This window comes from Notamacropus eugenii, chromosome 4 (assembly GCF_028372415.1).
Source record: "Notamacropus eugenii isolate mMacEug1 chromosome 4, mMacEug1.pri_v2, whole genome shotgun sequence".
NCBI classification, from domain to species: Eukaryota; Metazoa; Chordata; class Mammalia; order Diprotodontia; family Macropodidae; genus Notamacropus; species Notamacropus eugenii.
Genome location: NC_092875.1, coordinates 273980072 through 273999311, shown reverse-complemented (window position 1 = coordinate 273999311; position 19240 = coordinate 273980072). Strand labels below are relative to the sequence as shown.

Sequence of the window (19240 nt, the reverse complement as noted above, 5' to 3'; positions counted from 1 at the left end):
TCTCATTTTACAGTTGAGTAAATTGAGGCACACAGAGGTTAAGAGATTCGTGCAGGGTCACAGAGCTAATAAATGTCTGAGGCTGGATTTGAACTCAGGTCTTCCTGACACAAAGACCACTGGACTATCCCCTGTACCACTCTATCCCTGTACCACTCAGCTACTTGGTGAAGTTCAAACACAGGAGTTAAGATAAATGTAAACTGGTAAATTTGAATGAACAATCCTAAAGGACCAAACAAGAATAAACCACTTACATTCTAATACAGGGAGTGATACATGTGTCCCTTCTGAACCTTATCATTATCAGGGTCATAGAGACAGTCTAATTAGACAGAGGGCTTGGGAGTGGTTTTATTATGTCATGATAATCTTAAAAGAAGATTGAAAAGAAATGAGAAAGAGGAATACACTGGTAGTAGGGGGAGAGGAGTAGAAGGATAGGGGAAATTATCTCACAAAATCAATGTGGACAAGTAGAAATCCATATGAAAAAGGAGGAAGAGGTGAGGGAGTGGCTGATGCTGAAACTTCACTCTCTTCTGAACTGATCATAGGAAGAAATACACACATTCAGTTGAGTACAAAATCACATTTTACTTAACAGTGAAATAGGAGAGAATGGGAAGGGAGAAAAGGGGAATTAGAGGGAGAGTAGATTCAAGTACTAAACAAAACAAATTATAAGAATGTACAAAAAAGTATATATAGCTCTTCTTAAGATAACAAAGAAGGAAAATCTTAGGGGTACCCACCAACTGAGGAATGGTATCCATGTGATGGAACAATTTTGTGCTGTAAGAAATGACAAAGGGAATGGTTGCAGAGAAAACTGAGAAGACTTGTGCGTACTAATGCAGAGTGAAATGATCAGAACCAGAACACATTTTACAATGAAAACAATATTGTTGGACAGCTAGGTGGCACAGTGGAAAAGAGTGCCAAGCCTGAAGTCAGGAAGACTCATTTTTCTGGGTTCAAATTTGCCCTCAGACACTTACTAGCTGTGTGACCCTGAGGAAATCACTTAATCCTGTTTTCCTCAGTTCCCTCAACTGTAAAATGATCTGGAAAAGGAAATTGTTCCAGAATCTTTGCCAAGAAAACACCAAATGTGGTCATGAAGAGTTGGATCTAACCAAAAAAACTGAAGAACATCAAACAACTTTGAAAGAACTGGGAATTCTCATTAGAATAATGCCCAACCATAATTCTAAAGGAATAATGATGAAACATGCTACCTACCTCCTGATAGAGAAGTAAAAGGGCTCAGAGTGCAGAATGAGATATGTGGGAGAGGGTGGGAGGTTAAAGGGGGAGGAGAAATATCTTTTGTACATGACCAACATGGGGATTTGATTCGCTTGATTATACATGTTTGTAACTGGTGGTTTGTCTCTCTCATTCTCAGTTGTGGGAGAGGGGGAAAAGATGGATTTCTGCTGATTGAAAAAGGTAAAATATAATTTTAAAAGTAAGTAATGGTGCATACTGAGGTTTATTTCCTTACCTGATTATCTGATGTAGTTGCAGGAAGTTGACTAGACCAAAATTAATAAAACAAGCAAGCATTGAGTTCATTTCATCTAAGCCCATTTGTTCTTGGAAATGAGGATCCTAAGGCCTAGAGAGGCAGAAGTGGGATCAGAACCCAGGTTTTCTGACTCCTTATTCATCATTCTTTCTAGGCACTGCCTTTTGTCTGGTCACACCAGCTAGAATGAGTGAATGAATGAACAGGATTCCTCACCAGCACTAGAGCTGATCATTGTTAGACTGCATTACTTATATCCCTCATGTTTGACACAGTGGAGACATGGCAGGGGGCCCAGTTATTCATCCATCTGTTAGTCTGTAGGGCTAATTTTATAATGTAGCAGTCTTTAGTTCTTCTTTTGGGGGTTCTGTTACACTCTCATCCAGCTGTTTGTGGGGAGCTTTAGGTAATCCAAATATGTTACCAACCCTCAATCTGTAAGACTTTATTGCTTGTGGTTTTCATTGGCCAGGCCATACTAACAGAAATGTCCTGTACAATTTTATCAGATGGCTTGCTTGGTGCTTTGTGCCAGAGATTAAATTTCTGGGTCACATGGAGAGAACATCATCAATTATCACATGCCATCTGTATATGGGTGATTGTACCACAAATTCTACAGATGTGTGTGCTCTCATGCTATCTAATTATCAGGCCTTGATCAACAGAAAGGGCTCAGTGACTGACACAAATTATTTTCGTACATTTAAAAAAAATTCTGTTTTTTTTTTCAACCTCTAAAAATACCTAAACTATTTCAATAAGACCAAGGTTATGCCTAGATGATATTATAATATCAAGATGAAAAGAAAATTCAATGTATTTGTCAGTTATTTGTCAGAATGGTCCTGAATATCTGGACATTTTCAAATATCTAATCATAGTTTGTATATGGTATAGTGAAAAAAAAGTTGGCCGAAGAGCTCAGAAAAATTGAGCCCAAATCCTTCTCCCCACACTTATTTGCTATGTGATCCTGGGAAAGTCACTTCAATCAAAAAAAATTGCTCTAAGGTGACTTTTTTTTAAGGCACCCAACACTGCATTTATATCAGAGGCATTCAAGCCAGTTACATTTTATGGCCAGAATTGAAGACTAGATACCTCAAGCATCTATCTGTGAGATAGAACATTTCATTGGCTATTGCTTTTGACTTTCTAAACAATCAATGACAGAGGAAGAGGGATGTATTAGAGTCAAGGTCACACCATTATCTAAGAATTCATTTTAAGTTGATTCTTGCTTTGAGAAATTGAAACTGGTATAAATACTTAATTTTATAAAGAATGAGATACCACACATTCAAGTTGTGATCATCTTGAGAATCACCAAAAAAACCCCAAAACATCATTAGACAACTGGTCAAGGAATAGCAGTATCTAGTCTGTTGGTTTAAGACTTAAAGCCAGAGTAGCTGATTGAAACTTGAGTCTAGGGATTGTGGTTCAAAATTGACTTTACCTTTCAATATTTGATATAAGATGCAAGAGTCAGTTCTTTGGTTTTCATATAGGTAAAGAAAAACGCAATCTTAGATCTGGTGGTACTGGAAAACAACAAAGATTGCAGGATTGTGCTATGTCATCTTATTTGGGTAAAGAATGTGTGCATTTTTTTTCTGCTAGCATGTGTCCAACTACTTGCTCATGTACTTAGATAAATAAATTACACACATTTTGGACACTTGAAAACCCCTGCAGTAGATGTAAAAATCCATAACTTTGCCAACTCTTTGAATTTGCTATACTGTTCAAGGTAATGGTGATTCAGAGAACTGACTGTGTTTGATACCTAAGAAAAGGATTCCAATTCTTCTCTTTATCTGTTCATAAACAAGTTGGACAGTGAATTGGGATACTTCCATTTGGCTGGCCACTAGATGCAATGCATTCTGAGTTCCAGAACAACAAATTTCTGCACTGCTGCAAAGTACTCTGTTCACTCATCTGTGTTTTTTCACCTATCATAATCTCTTGAACATTATTAGCATTTCTAAATCGAACGATCCTTTTTAAAAGTCTTTTCCTACCACTGAATCTTTTTCATTAATATAAAGAATCTATTAGGAAGTTGAAAATTCACCAGTCTCAGGTCTTCCTCAAAGGTGAGCCCAACATCCCCTTGCATTTTTGGGGCTAAACATCCAAAAACATGCCCAAAAGGAATGTGTATAAGGTCCATAACTGTGGATTCTTTTTCGATCAATAATATTCTGGTTTCATAATGATGATGTTGGCTTACTGTTGGGTGATTGGGGGTCAGGAGTTAGGAAAACAGAACCCAGAGTTGGATTTGAGAAGTTAGAGATACAGTTGCCCCTAGGGTAGTCTGGTGCACTCGGTGTAAGAGGGGCCCTCTGTCTCACTATCTGTGTTCCTTCCTCTCTCTTCTCCCACCCTTGTCTTACCTTTCACATCCATGCCTTCCCTTCTTCTCTTTCTCCCCTTACTTCCTTCTTACTTCTAGGCAACTCTTTGAGATTATAAATTGAAGAGAAGAGGCTGACCTGGATTGAAAGAGGCAGTTTCCCAATCCAGCAGATCACTGGTACAGTCCCCATCCCTATCTCACTTATAATTGCTGCAACTGATCTTAGTGTCTTGCATACTCATTGGACATTCTAGTCCCTAGGAGGTTTAGGAAGTCTCCAACTGATAAGCCAATAATGACCTCAATGAACAAGTTTGCACAGCACAAAAATTGAAGGCTTACTTTCCTTTCCTGTATTTAACTCTCAGGGAGGAGAGCAGGGATGATTAGAATGTATCAGGCCCTTGATTTGGATGGTGTTTTCAATGATTCACTGTGATGTGTATACCTGAAAAGGAGAGCAGAATTCATCCTGGATGCCTAAATTTCCCTCATAAAGACATATGGAGTGCAGATTAATAGAGAGCAGAAATATATGGAGGCTAATGGAAGGAAAGAAATGAAAGGGAGTGATGGATGGGAGTAAAGAAGAGCCTTGTTATTGAGATTGTCACCAACAACAAGCAGCAGAAAAGTCACAAGCTGGGAATATCTCTCCATGAGGCATGGATAATCAAAACTGTGCTACAAGCTATTTGAAAGAGAAGGGGAAAGATACAAAAAGCAACAAAAGCAAGGAAAATAACAACCTCAGCATGACATAGTCAGAAGCAAGCCCTGTTGGCTTTTACGGACGATGAAGAAATAAATGGATCCAGGGTAGCCTCTCAGCAAAAGCATCCAGAATTATAATTACCACCACTAAAGAGAGTAATTATACCAATCAATTGGCTCAAGAAAACCTGAAGACAACCCTCCATTATTTAACAACAACATTGATATAAATAATTTAAAGGATAAAAACATAGAGATGGAGAAATGGGAATGCTTTTAGTTAATAGTAGGAAAGGAAAAGCTTAAACCTTTTGTATATTTAAAACTTGTCTCCAGTCCAGATACTTTAAAAAAAAATTCTTATATTGTTTGAACAGTCATTTAAAATTCTCCTTTTTAGTAGACACTAAGATTACAGAACACATTAGAAAAACCACAATTTAGAACTGAAGAAACTTGTTAAGAAATTCAAAATTTAACATAAAGGTCCCATAGATTTTGTGTTGGAAGTGGAATGTTTCCCATTTTACCTTAATACTTGCCCACCCAGACATTGCTGGCTAGATTTACTGGTGTGCTTCTTGGCAAAGATGTCTGCCCATAGTCTTCAGACAATGGACACTCCCTTCTGGTTTGTGCTGAGACTCTCTGGGTCTTTTCTTTACTCAGTGCCTGTATAACTCTCCTGAATCTATATTCAGGAGAGAACAAAAGACCCCTTGTACAGTCAATCACAATAAGGAGCTTGTAAGGATGACAGATACCACATTGGGGGGAGTTCCCTTTGAAATATTTCTGTGATCTGAAATTGAAAACAGGAATCAGGATGAAGATCTCCCAGCAGAAGGGGGAGGTGCAGTACACAAAAGGCCCTCATAAGCCGACACTTACTTAATATTGCCTCCATCTTTACCCTTTAAGAGAAAGATGGAATTCTTCAAATAGCTATTAAAGGCATTCTCTCTCTCTCTCTCTCTCTCTCTCTCTCTCTCTCTCTCTCTCTCTCTCTCTCTCTCTCTCTCTCTCTCTCTCTCTCTCTCTCTCTCTCCTTATGTAGCCAAGCCTGATCTACATGACTAGAGGGGATGAGATGAAAAGTACAGACTAAATGTAACTGTGCAACTATTTCTACCTTTTTTGCAAAATTAATTACCAGATAATAGAAACAATGCAACATATTTCAATTCTATAATAAATACATAAAATGTGTTACTATGAGGAGACCACAGAAGTTTTATAGTCCAACTCATACTTGAAAAAGAATCCCCAACATAACATGCACATAAACGAATATTTGACTAAAGACTGCCAGGGAGATATAACGTACTCATTGCTTCCAGTGGCAGCCCATCTCACTTTAATATAGTTTGTTGATTATCGATAGTAAAAAGGAATAGGACATGATAAGGTGAAATGAGAAAAAGAGATGGAGGAAGTAAGGATTTTTATTTATTTTCAATTTTTATTATTTATTTGTTTAATATTCTTCTCTTTTTAAATGTTGAGTTCCAGATTCTTTTTTTATATTAATTTTATTTATTTTTAGTGTTCTACAGTCACTACCAGAAAACTTAGATTTTTTCCCCCTACCTACTTCCCACCTCCCACCTCCGTCCCCGAGACAGCATACAATTCTATATAGGATCTACACATACATTCCTATTGAATACATTTTCACTGTAGACATGCTGTATAGAAGAATTAAAATGAACGGGAGAAATCATTTAACAAACCAAAACATAATAAACACACACAAAAATGATCTGCTACATTCTGTGATTGAATTCCATAGTTCTTTCTCTGGATGTGGAAGGCATTTTGCCTTAGAAGACCATTGGGAATTTTTTTTTTAAGTCCTTGCATTGCTATGAAGTTTCAAGTCTACCAGAAAAAACTCTCTCACACTGGTCATTGTTGTGCACAAAATTCTCCTGGTTCTGCTCCTTTCGCTCAGCATCAGATCATATAAGTCTTTCCAGACCTCTCTGAAGTCTTCTTGTTCATCATTTCTTATAGTACAATAGTATTCCATTACATTCATATACCATAATTTATTCAATCATTCCCCAATTGAAGGGCATTCCTTTGATTTCCAGTTTTTGGTCACTACAAAGAGTGCTGCTATAAATATTTTTGTACATGTGGGACCCTTTTCCATTTTTATGATTTCTTGGGGGTAGAATCCTAGAAGTGATATTGCTGGCTCAAAGGGTATGCACATTTTTGTAGCCCTTTGGGCATAGTTCTAAATTGCTCTCCAGAATGATTAGATTAGCTCACATCTCCACCAACAATGAATTAGTGTTCCAACTCTCCTACATCCTCTCCTACATTTATCATCTTCCTGTTCCATTACATTTGCCAATCTGATAAGTGTGATGTGGTACCTCAGATTTGCGTCTCTCTAATCAGAAGTGATTTAGAGCATTTTTTCGTATGATTATAGATATCTTAATTTCTTCCTCTGAAAATTGCCTGTTCATATCCTTTGAGCATTTATCAATTGGGGAATGACTTGTATTATTGTACATTTGACTCAATTCTCTATGTATTCTAGAAATGATGCCTTTATCACTGAGATTAGCTGTAAAAATTCTTCCCCAATGTACTACTTCCCTCTGAATTTTGGTTGCATTGGGTTTGGTTATGCAAAAACTTTTCAGTTTAATGTAATCAAAATTATCCATTTTGCACTTCATAATACTTTCTATCTCTTCTTTAGTCAAAAATTCTTCCCTTCTCCATAAATCTGATAAATATGCTATTCCTTGCTCCTCCAATTTGTCTATGGTATAAATTTTATACCTAGATCGTGTACCCATTTGGACTTTATTATTGTGTACAGTGTCAGGCATGGGTCTATGCCTAGTTTCCACCACACTGTTATCCAGTTCTCCCCAAAATTTTTGTCATACAGTGAGTTCTTATCCCCGAAGCTGCAGTCCCTGGGTTTATCAAACAGGAGATTGCTATATTCATTGCCTGCTATGTCTTGAGTACCTAGGCTATTCCACTTGTCTACCCTTCTGTTTCTTAGCCATTACCAAGTGGTTTTGATAACTGCTGCTTTATAATACAGTTTGAGATCTGATAGCACTAGGCCACCTTCCCTAGCATTTCTTTTCATTAGTCCCTGTGATATTCTGGACCTTTTGTTCTTCCAGATGAATTTTGATATTATTTTATCCAGCTCTAGAAAATAGTTATCTGATAGTTAAATTGGTATGGCACTTAATAAATAAATTAATTTAGGTAGAATTGTCATTTTTATTATATTGGCTCAGCCTACCCATGAGCAACTGATGTTTTTCCACTTACTTAGATCTGACTTTATTTGTGTGAAAAGTGTCTTGTAATTTTGTTCATATAGTCCCTGAGTTTGTTTTGGCAGGTAAACTCCCAAATATTTTATAGTGCCTACCCTAACTTTAAATGGGATTTCTATTTCTATCTCTTGCAGTTGGACTTTGTTACTAATATACAGGAATGCAGAAGATTTGTGCGGGTTTATTTTGTAACCTGCAACTTTGCCAAAGTTGTTTATTATTTCAAGTAGTTTTTTACTTGAATCTCTGGGATTCTCTAAGTATATCATCATATCATTTGCAAAGAGTGATAACTTAGTTTCTTCTTTGCCTAATATTATTCCTTCAATTTCTTTATCTTGTCTAGTTGCTACAGCTAACATTTCTAGTACCATATTGAATAATAGTGGTGATAATGGACATCCTTGTTTCACCCCTGATCTTATTGGAAATGCATCTAGCTTATCTCCATTGCATATAATGCTTGCTGAAGGTTTTAGGTAGATACTGCTTATTATTTTATGGAAAGTTCCCTTTATTCCTACGTTCTCCAGTGTTTTTAATAAGAATGGGTGTGCTTTTTCTGCATCTATTGAGATAATCATGTGGTTTCTGTTAGTTTTGTTGTTGATATGATAGATAATGCTAATAGTTTTCCTAATATTGAACCAGCTCTGCATTCCTAGTATGAATCCTACCTGATCATCATGTATTATTCTCATGATGAGATGCTGTATTAGTTTTGCTAAAATCTTATTTAAAATTTTTGCATCTATATTCATTAGAGAAATTGGTCTATAATTTTCTTTCTCTGTTTTGTCTCTTCCTGGTTTAGGTATCAAAACCATATTTGTAACAGAAAAAGAATTTGGGAGGACTCCTTCCCCAATTTTCATAAATAGTTTGTATAGTATTGGAATTAACTGTTCTTTAAATGTTTGATAGAATTCACTTGTAAATCCATCTGGCCCTGGAGATTTTTTTCCTAAGAAGTTCATTGATGGCTTGTTCAATTTCTTTTTCTGAGGTGGCTTTGTTTAAGTATTCAACTTCCTCTTCTGTCAATCTGGGAAATTTGTATTTTTTAAAATACTCATCCATCTCATTTAGATTGTCGAATTTATGGGCATAAAGTTGGGCAAAGTAGTTTCTAATTATTGGTTTAATTTCCTCCTCATTGGAGTTGAGTTTACCCCTTTCATTTTTGATATTAGTAATTTGATTTTCTTCTTTCTTTTTTTAATCAAATTGACCAAAGATTTATAAATTTTAGTAGTTTTTTCATAAAACCAACTATTGGTTTTATTTATTAATTCTATAGTTTTCTTAATTTCAATTTTATTAATCTCTTCTTTGGTTTTCAGTATTCCTAATTTGGTATTTACTTGGGGATTTTCAATTTGTTCTTTTTCTAGCTTTTTCAGCTGCATGCCCAAGATCTCCTCTTTCTCTATGTTATTTATGTAGGCATTCAAAGATATAAAACTTCCCCTAAGAACTGCTTTTGCAGTATCCCATAAGTTTTGGTGGGTTGTCTCATTATTGTCATTCTCTTGAATGAAGTTTTTGATTGTTTCTATGATTTGTTGTTCAACCCATTCCTTCTTTAGGATTAGATTATTTAGTTTCCAATTGATTTTTGGTTTATCTTTCCTTGGCCTTTTATTACATATAATTTTTATTGCATTATGAAGATTCTTTTCTTCAATTAATTTTTGGGCCTATGTTACCGTTAGGCCAATTCTGTATTTTAAGGTGTTATTTTCTTCAGTATTTTTTGTACCTTTTTTACCAAGCTTTCAATTCTTTCTTCATAATATTTTTGTATCACTCTCATCTCTTTTCCCAATTTTCATCTATAACTCATCTGCCTTTTAAAACTCTTCCAAGAATTCTTATTGGGCTTAGTTCCAAATAGCATTTTCCTTTGAGTCTTTGCTTATAACTGTTTTCTACATTGTTGTCTTCCAAGTTTATATCTTGCTCTTCCCTGTCATCTTAGTAGCTTTCCACAGTCAAGTTCTTTTCTTTCTTGTTGTTGTTTGCTCATTTTTTTAGTTTATTTCTTTACTTTGAACTTTATGGTAAAGTTGGACTTTGCTCATCTAAGGGTGGGGAGGCGCAGTCCCAAGCTTTAAGCTTTTTTGTTCTACTGTATGCAGAGCTAATTCTTGTTGTTCAGTCACTTTGGTCCTGTCTGACTCTTCATGACTTCATCTGGGGTTTTCTTGGCAAAAGATGCTGGAATGGTTGGCCATTTCTTTCTCCAGCTCACTTTATAGATGAGGAAACTGGGGCAAATAGGGTCAAGTGACTTGCCCAGGGCCACACAGCTGGTAAGTGTCTGAGGCCAGATGTGAACCTAGGAAGTCCTGACTCTAGGTCCATCACTTTATCTACTGTGCCACCTAGCTGCCCCAATCTACAAGTTTTCTGTGTTTCCAAAGTGGTGTTATCTTGGGAGAGGTGTGATCACTGCTCTCCTGCTCTACACTCTGATCTTTACCCAGGAAGGCCCCCTGCTTTCCTGTAGTCAGAAGTGCTACTGTTCCTCTTGGCCCTGGAACTGTGACCAGTGCCCCTGCTCCTTGGTGACTGATCACAAGCACTCCTCTTCACCAAGGAATTGTGACCCAGAGCTGCATATGGGCAGTAGAGTTGCCAGTCATTGCCAGTTGCACCTACTGCCAGCAAAGGGTCCCCTGTAATCTTTTGCTGACCAGTTATCTGACCCTCTTATAGTCTCTGGGCTGAGAGGTCCTGAAGTTGGGGCTACTGCTGCTGTTGCAGAGGCCTGCAAGCCCCAATGCTGGTGTTCCACTGCACTCCAGGCTGGAACCCACTGACTGTTGCAGACCCATCCTAAAGACTTCCTAACGTTGTCTTAGTAAGGCTGCTTTAAAATGGTAGGATGTGGAAAGAAGCTTAGTTAGTACATTCTTAAGAGTAGGGCCTGTAGCTTATTCTTAGTATCATACCTTTAAAGCTGGAAGAAATAATTTGCCTACAAAGCAACTGAAGTGCAAAGAAGACAAGTGACTTGGTCAGTAGAATTTAAGTTTGCTTTGTGTGACCCCCAAATCCAGGACTCTGTCCTTCATGTCCTCCACCAACTACATTATGATATTTTTGGGGAACACAAGAGCTCTTAAGAGCTGACTGTCAAATGTTCAATGTGAGTATTTGTAGCACCAATGTGATGTTCACAGTGCCCACAGAGGCCATGAATATTGCAGCACAGTTCTAAATTGTGAAATCCCATAGACTCTCCACATAGAAGACAGAACTAAAACATTTATTCAGACACCAGAAAGCTGAATCCATCATTGTAACCAAGAAGTCAATGCACATCAGCCCTGCAGGGCACAAAGCCATCCCCATGCTTTCCCTCAGCTCAGCTTCCCACAAACCAGCTCCATTAAACACATCACAAACAAGCTCTCTCACTCACACTAGCCAGCAGCCTGCATCCTTCCTAGCTCTGACTAGACTCTGCCCAATCTCCTCTCAGCTCTGCCCTAGCTCCACCTCTTCCTGTTCCACCCATTCAGCAAACTCCTCTCACCACAGGCTCCATGTGACTGAGACTCATGTGACTCAGTCTTCCATGTAACTTAAGCAGGTCACATGAGCCTGCTTGGATGAGAAAGATCTTCCTATTAAAAAGCAAAATTACATTAACAGTAAACAAAAATATATTATCAGTATTTACACCTCAAAAATCAGCAAATGCTACAAACTAGGGATTAATTTATTGTTTTATTGATTGTCTAGACTTAGGATAGTGTTGGAGAAAATGTTAATAATGAAAATTAAACTTTAAAATGTGTCCAGAATACTTTTTTAACCTCTGGAGAGTCAATTGTTAAACAGTTATAAGCACATTCCTGAGTACTGCACATAATAGGTGTTCAATTAATATCTATTGACTGGCCATGGAGAATTTGTTCTGGTATGACAGTTCTGGCATGCAGCTAAAGCAATTGTTAGAGAAAATATTTTATGACATATAGATTTCTTTGGCATGTCATATCGTATACAGTAAAATCCTGATTTTTGATCCTTGTGGCTTATCTGTACTTGCCTGGGAGTTATCTCTTTTGACTCCCTAGCTTTTCATTACTCACCTATGGTTATGACCTTAGACATGAGTGTGAATAAAGGTAAGCTGGCACACCCAGGGTGGGCATTAACAATAGTCCTTCCCTTTTCCCTGAAGTGATCTAGTTCTCTCAGTCAATTATCTAGCAGATAATTTTTATAGCTGAATGAAGGTATAAAGGGTATTCAGGAGAATTAGCACCTCTGGTATGAGGGCTTGTTGAACCCAACCCTTCCTCCTCCCCCAAGTTTGCCCCAAGCATGTGAAGATTTCCCTCCACAGAATGGGCCTGTGAGAACAATTTGCTCCAACATCCTTGAAGGCGGCTGAAGCCAGCCTGTGGAGCCTCTAGAGCTTGGTCAGACATCAAAGAAGCCAAGGTCATCCACTGTATCCAGGGTCATCACCAGTCTTCCTGATTTTTGTCCGGGATGATTCAAGAATAGGGCAAGGCTGAAGACTGTGCAACTCTGTCTTGGACATCACCCATGATGTCATTGGTCCTCTTTGAAAATGAAGGACACACAACAACATAGCTGAACAACTACATATATTGAGAGCTAGGATTTATATGGTGCCTAATTATAAAATGTTTTGAATAAGCTTTCTCATTTGATACAATAATCCTGTGAGTTATTATTATCCCTATTTTATAAATGAGAAAACTCAGATGGAGAAGGGTTAAGTGGCCTGCCCAGAGTCACACACAGCTAATAAAGGATCTGAGGCAGGGTTTGAACCTGGGTCTTCCAGACTATAAGGCCAACAGACTGTCTCTAAAAGCGCCCACATTCTATGCCCTCAATCTTCCCTCATCTCTCTGCAGGTGAAAAGGGTAGGATCAAAGATAATTCCTACCCAGAATGGGCCAGCACACTTGATTCTATCCACCAACTTTGGTTATGACTTAGATGGCATAGAGGACACTAAATCTATAGTTAAAGGGCCCTGGTTTGAATTCTGACTCCTCCTTATTAGCTATAAGACCTCAGGCAAATCACTTGGCCTTCGTGTTCTTGACTGTAAAATGAGGAAATTATTGTTCCCTGAAGTAGAGTATAGAGAGATGTTCTGTAGCTGAGTCTTGTCTTCGTACCATGTGATGAGGGTATGAACTGTGGGTTCACTTTGTAGTCAGAAGTAGGGTGCATTCAAAAGGCACTAGTCAGCCAGGATGAATCTCTTGATTCTGGCTCTTTCTGGACTGGGAACATTGGAGGAAGCCTAATTGTTGTGGGCCTCTTGATGAGGTAGGGGGGCTCTGAGCTCACTCTTTCTCTCTCTCTCTCTCTTGCACAGTCAGCATGAAGTGGAGAGCCCATGACCTTGCTGTTGCCTTGGTCTCTGTTGTATTTCTCCTTGCCTGCTGCCTCAGATGAAGACTGAGACAGCTATGACCTTGTGAATTTCAAAATGTCTGGAGAGCAAAAGGCTGGGAGCTAAAATTCATTGCAGGATTTGCCACAAGCCAGACAATGTGGAGAAAATTCCTAAAGACCTTGCCTAGCCCACTTTAGCAGTGACAGAAGTGAGGACATTTCCAGGACCTAATCCAGCAGTAGCAATAATACATGCTCTTTCATCCATTGACCATGCAACATTTAGAAGTGAACCTGATGGGATGCATACTTTGTAGAAACTGCTTTGAAAATGAGCCTCATCTTCCAAGGAGCCAAGGTGCTATGAGAAGAGTGTGTCTCCATTCACACCTGGGGGGAAATAATTTGCATGCTTGCTGCATCTTCTAAGTAAATTTCCTTTCATAAAAGTGATTTTTGTTTTTTTTTAAATGAGGGCATTAAATTTGTTTCTTTTCCATGAGGACATGTACCTTCCTGAAGAATTACACTATTTAAGTGAGGATTTATCTGATTACAACCTGAATTGTTGATATATTTCTGAGCTTGAAGAAATGGATTCACCTAACCTCCCAATCTGAGAAACACTTTCTCTTGGAAACTTACCCATCCTACCAAGTGGAGGTTATTCCATCTTGGTGCCCTGCAATCTGCCTAGACAGGTTCCAGTTTTAGAAATGAGTCTATCCTAGGCAGCTTTACCTCCTTTTGAACCAGTGGTGCCAGCTAAGAAGTAGAAACCAGCAGTTTCAAAGTGGTCTGATGGCTACAATTGAGCAGGGAGCACTTTATCTAAAATCTGGTGATAAAAGAGAAAGTCAGGTACAGTGGAAAACGTGTTAGAGATGGAGTCCAAGGACGTGGGTTTGAATCATGGCTCTGACCCTGTATTGTGTGAGTTTGGGCAAGTCACTGAACCTCAAAATGAGGGGGGTGGACTAGGGACTGCCAAGGGCTCTTCTATTGAAGTCAGGGAACCATAATGTTGAGATTTGGGGTGCTTGAGACCCCAAAATACAGATACCCTGGATCCTGCTCGAATAAATTTGAACAAATTTGACCTATGAATTTGATCTTCTTACAGTCAAAGGAAAAACAAAGTTTATTAAAGTTTATTAAAGATTGAGTATTGAGTTGACTCTTAAGAAGTCTCACCATTGACATGACTCTTAAGGAATCTGAGCATTTGTGATGCTAATACCAGTGGGCCAGATAGAATCTGAGCTAGACTGAGCCAAATTGAATCTGAGCGCCTTCATGGAGGCAAGACAGAACTTATATACAGAAACACTGTGGGAAGGCTCTGGGGGGTGGTCTGGGGTGATGGGAGGTGGGGAGGGTCTTGAGGAGGAGACTAAAGAGGATCTTGATAGGAGTGGGGTGACTAGAGGTCAGAACTAGGAGAGTGGAATTTTGATGGGATCAAGGATGGGAAACAGCTGGAGGCAACTGGACAAAGGGATAATGAAAGGCTTCTGGCCTCAGGTCAGATCAAGTGAGAAAACTGATGGAGGGTTCAAAGGGGTTCCCAGAGTTTGTACCCCATCACCTTCTAGTTCTAAATCTATTATCTACTTCTTGAAATGAAACCTGGCACTTTCAGGCCTAGAAGGTAGTTTGCTACAATGGAAAGAATATCGGATTTGAAGTTGGAAGACATGGGTAGGCATTTTGACTCTAAGTGAAAGGCAAATCATGTAGTCTCTTTGGGGCCTCAGGCTCCTCATCTAGTTCTAGAGCTAGAAGAGACCTCTGAGACCATCTAGTTCAACGCTGTCATTTTATACATGAGAAAATTGAGACACAGGGAGGTTTAAGTGATTGGCCCAAGATCATACAGGTAATAAACATCAGAGGTAGGATTTGAACCCAGGTCCTCTGATTCTAGGTCCACTGTCCTTTCCATTGTGCCCTGCTCACTGAGGTCTCTTTCACCTCAAAAATCTATGATCCTCTGAGTACGAATAAATTTAGGAGTAAAAGGTTACCAATTTCCCACTGAAAAACAGCACCTGAAAACATGAAATGAAAAGTACTGTCTGTAGGACCAGAAATTTTGCAATGCATTTGAAAACTTGTACAGATCTATCTCTGACCTTGTGGATGTGGATGTTCCCTATGGTAGCATGGTTCACGATTCATCCAGGCCTTCTTATTCCCTGTCCTCCATGTGGAGAGGGAGGGAGGGTAAAAGGAAACCCTGGCCAATGTGCTGGACTTTTGCTCTCTGACATTGTATGAATATTACTGGATAAACTGACAAGGTGTCAACATCACATTTCCTAAGAACCTCTGCAAATGACTATTGTTTCTACCTCTTCCAGGTAGCTGCAACGCATCTTCAGGCTATGTCAATATTCATAATTTTATCAGTGTGGGAATTCCTTCCATTGATGCAAATGACAGCCACCTATATAGTTTTAGAGAATTGTTTGGTGCTCCAAGAGCTTAAGTGAATTTCCCATGATCACATACCAGAAATAGGATTTAGCATCTTGACTCTCTAGCAATGTATCAGCTAGGTCACAATGACTTTCGGACGCTGTTGGTGTCTCTGCTGAATTACTGAAATTCTGAAATTGTCAGTTTCAGTGAGTTGCTCAACACGTGGAACAGGAAGTCAGGAAAGCCTAGTCAAGAAAAACCTAGGACTTTGGAACTCTTCATAAAACTGTAGTGCCTCTCCACTAGACACTGCCATCTGCAAAGAAGAGGATAATTTCTCTAAATGTTTAAATAGTAAAAATGACACCTCCTTGGTGGAGTACCTTCATTTTAGTCACTACAAGTACTGTGACAGCTGTTACCCAGCTGGTCAGTCAGGAAGAACACAAGAGGTTAGAGAAGTGAGAAAATGTTAGCAGTCTAACTAAATACACAGCTACTCTGCCGATGGCCGGAAAACCACAAATGGAAAATAAAAAAGTATGCAGAAAACCTTTGGGGTACTTGTAATAAGTGAGCAGTTTTGGTACCAGAAGTTGTCATTTCTTCAATTTAATAAAAAAAAAAAAGTAAAATGAGTTCTCTACTGGTATGGTTAAATAGATTCCAAAGCACAAGACAGATTTAGTTTATTTCTTATGAAGAAAATAAAACCTTAATTTATACTGTCTCTCTAGTTTTTTTTCTGCTGAAGTCACTTTTCAGGTGAGTGGCTAAAGGTCCATAAACAGAGAAATGTGATTGTTGTTTGGTTACTTTCAATCATGTCCAACTCTTCATGACTCCTTTTGGTTTTTCTTGGCAAAGATACTAGAGTAGTTTGCTATTACCTTCTCCAGCTCATCTTACAGATGAAGAAACTGAGGCAAATAGGGTTAAGTGACTTGCCCAGGGTCACATAACAATGAGTGTTTGAGTTCAAATTGGAACTCAGAACTTCCTGATTCCAGGCCCAGCCCTCTATCCATTATGCCACCTAGCTGCCCCAAAATTATGATTACCTGTCCCTTATTAACAGCTAAAATAATCTCTCAGTTCTACCACCATCCAGCTGTTTTCATCTGCCACTGCTCCTTTTTCTTAAAATCAGATTATAAACTTTGTAATCAGTCAATAAAATATCAGATAGCTATTATATTCAGAACCCTGTGCTAAAGGTGCTCTCCTGTTCTGTATAGTGGAGATGTTCCTTAACAGGATTTGGTAAACTTTGTGGTTTTTAATTTTTTTTTTTTTTTTGCATCTTGACAAATATATTTCAACGGTTTACTCCACGGACTAACTCAGGATCGTATCAGCTATGAAGTTGGTTCTCAGAGCGCTGTTGTCATTACTGTGTTTGCTTATGAATGAGTAAATTCTATGAGACATACTTTTGGCAAGAAAAAAAGGAGCAAAAACACTCAAGATTTTTTAAAAATTCTGTGTATTTCAGTTTATATCTAGGAGGTTTCAAAGAGGAGGTTCCTTAAGTTGGTTCCTGAGGAACAGATTGACTCTGGATAAGTGATGAGGAGTCCAGAAATTTCCCTGTTATGGGATAGCAAACTCAGAGCTGGAAGGGCTCATACAGACCACCTAGTCTCATCCCTTATTTTATACAGGAGAAGGGCGGAGTCTTGACAAGTTAAAAAGGTAGTCTTATGGTGTTATAGCTAGCACTCTGGACTTTCAATCCAATGATCTGAGTTCAAATCTCAGTGGGACTTTTAGGTAGCTGGGTGGCTCAATGGATAGAGAACTAGGCCTGCAGTAAGGAAAACCTGTTAAAACCTGACCTCAGACACTTACTAGTTGTGTGACCCTGATCCATGAGAGAAGGAAAGAGAAAACCATCCCCATGGACAGTATGGTCCACAAAGAATTAGACACAACTGAACAATAAGAGACAAGTTAAGTGAGCTGCACAGGATTACGCAGGTTTTCAGTAGTAGTAGTAGTAGAAGAACTGGAATTCAAATCTATGCACTTTGACTTTAAATCCAGTGTTCTTTCCAGTACATCATACTGTTCTCATGTTTATTACATGGGTGATACTATTTTCTTTTATTTGTTCAACCAAACTCATCTTTTTTCAGTGTAATTTTTTAAATTATATATTATTTTTATATTATTTAAATTTCTGAATATATCCCTCCACCTTTCCCTATCCAGCACGTCATCCTTGTAACAACTGAAAAGAAATCGGGAATAAAAGGAATTTAACAAAACCAATGGGTACATCAGCTGAACATAACAATATACATAACATTCCAAACCCATAGTTTCTTGCCTTGACAAAGGAGGGAGGGTGATGCCTCTTCTCAGTTCTTCCTGGGCAATTGATCATTACGATTACACAGTGTTCATTTTTAGCTTTTAGCTCTATTTCCATTTGTTTCAGTCAATGTGTATATATTATTTTCCTTTTTCTGCTTACTTCACTTTGTATCAGTTTATACCTTTTCCCATATTTCTCTGATTTCTTCATATTCACAAGTTTTTAAGGCACAATAATATTCTATTCATATGCTGCATTTTTTTAGTCATTCCCCATTCAGTGGACATCTACTTTGTTTCTGCTTTGCTGCCACAAAAAGTATGTCTCCGAATCTCTTGATTAGACCTTTCATTCTACCTTTGACTTGCTGGAAGAATAAATATCCCCAGCAGCGGCGTCTCCAGTCCACAGGGTTACATGACCCTGTGGCCATGACTCAAAGGTGACATGTTAGTCACTTTTTAGTAAAATTTTAAGTTGATTTCCAGAATTGTTGGGTAAATTTACATTTCTACCACCAGTTTTCATTTTCTTTTCATAGAAAAGCCTATTAAATATTTTTTAAGACTAAAAGTACTGTTATTGAAAACTTTCTTTTTGACTTTATCTGCACGTGGACATTTTCATCATCCCTCTCATATTTTCTCTAGACGTGCTAGTCCCAGCTAATTGAATGTCTCTCATGAATTGTGCTTTGGATTTCTCATAAGGTTCTTGCTTGTCTGTAGCTTGACTTCTTTTACACGAACCCCTTGGGTTCAGGGTCTGTGAGTCTATGATAATTGTCATGGTTACTCCATGCGCCCACTCAGGATTGTATCAACTGTGCAGTTGCTTAGTTATTAGAGAGCTGTTGCCATCATTGTGTTTGCTCATGAATAAGCCAGTTCCTCAAGACTTATACTTTTGGCAAGAAAAAAAAAGGAACACAAGCACTCAAGATTCCAGCAGCAGGAGCCTGGAATCACTTCATTAAGATTCCGAGGCACACCTTAGCCTTGGAGAAGATGGTTAAAATATCTAAGGCTTGTAAGCCTTTGAGACCAAGTTAGGGTTTGATATACTAACCAGGTCTGTGCCACGTCCAAAGCAAAGTAGGGAATTTAGGCAATGATTCCTCCTCTTAGCTAAATTTAAAATTCAAATCC

The 19240-nt window shown here is 38.4% G+C and overlaps 1 pseudogene; it reads right to left on the bottom strand.

Moving 5' to 3' along the window:
• Positions 1–3119: 3119 nt before the first annotated feature.
• LOC140498407 (Fanconi anemia core complex-associated protein 24 pseudogene) lies at positions 3120–3665 on the bottom strand (annotated as a pseudogene).
• Positions 3666–19240: the final 15575 nt, after the last annotated feature.